This window comes from Mizuhopecten yessoensis, unplaced genomic scaffold (assembly GCF_002113885.1).
Source record: "Mizuhopecten yessoensis strain PY_sf001 unplaced genomic scaffold, ASM211388v2 scaffold6411, whole genome shotgun sequence".
Lineage (NCBI taxonomy): Eukaryota > Metazoa > Mollusca > Bivalvia > Pectinida > Pectinidae > Mizuhopecten > Mizuhopecten yessoensis.
This window is the reverse complement of record NW_018406536.1, coordinates 24765-26143: the sequence shown is the minus strand read 5'-3', so window position 1 is coordinate 26143 and position 1379 is coordinate 24765.

Here is a 1379-nt window from a genome sequence, read left to right as displayed (position 1 = left end):
GCAGAAAGTACGATATCAACAGGTTGAAACGTAAAATAGATCACTCATTTATAACGATGATTTAGATGCTGTTGGAAGATGATTTTTTTTTCAAAATAGGTGCATATACTTGTATTCAGAGATGGGCGAATAAAGCGAGAATTTATATTCTCTCCTCGGCTGGAAAGACATTTTTGTTAGCTAGAAATTCACCGACAGCCGCCGCTAAAACGTACATCTGTTCAGTCAAGGATTTCTCCATTACGGATTCAAAACGCCAAGAAAACATTGTCTCTTGTCAATTTCTCGACATGAATTGTTCATAGGGAGTATCAAACTATATACGCAGAGGTACATGTCCATACCTGCACCCCTCAATGACCTTCGGAGCTAGGCTTCATTGAAACTAGTATGAAAACTGTTCATGCTAACTTCTTGGCCAATGAAAAAGTACTTGGTCACATGCACGAGCCCGAGATTCGCGTCACATCAGTCTTCCCGCGCTGTCAACCCCTCTGACATTTTGGTAAGTCCCTGTATATTTTCTTCATAATTACAAAATAGGCGTTGATCACGTTGTAAAATTGATACTGACTGGTAGGTTTAACTCTCTGTTTCAATGAGTTTTGATATTGATTGCTTTTTATGCATATTTTGACGAATTATCACTTTTCTTTGTGTGATCGATTATCGTGCACATCAAAATGACGTCTAGCTTTCAATTAACCAAAGAGGTGTATATTGTAATAAATGTACGTCTCTGAATGAGCTGATTATATGATCTTTGATCTATTAATATTAGGCCTATATATAGGCGTGTAACTTCTGTTAGACACCCTTGATGGCAGACTTCTCATATTATTAGATGTAGTACTCTTGTGATTTCAACTTAAACATACCCTTGGAGCACAGGGATTCGTTATAAATGTCTATAGCATGTGTATTTCAGACATTTGTAACAAACCCTTGCTTGGAGTGATATTATAAAGGATTGGTGCCAGTAGCTCCTACATCATATGAATAAAACTCACATAACGTGGGCCAATATAAAGAAAGATCGTATGGAAATTTGTTAACAATCGCAAAGCAAATTTAAGAGTTTTCTTTTGAAGGTTTTACACTTAAGTGACTAGCAGCTAGTGTTCAAAATCAAAATCCATTTCCAATAACTTTTTCTCAATCATTGATCAATCATAAAATGAAAGGGATATGGTAAATGCCTTAGCTATAGGCAGAAATGATGTTTGAATGCAGTTCACAGTAAAACTTGTATTTAGTTCTGTTCCAAATCTTTATACATGTATTTTAATCTTGAAAGTTTTCTTAACATGTTTTTGTCAGTCAAACCATAATCAATCATAGAATATGGGAGGGGGGTGTTGGAACCCTCTTGGGTACAT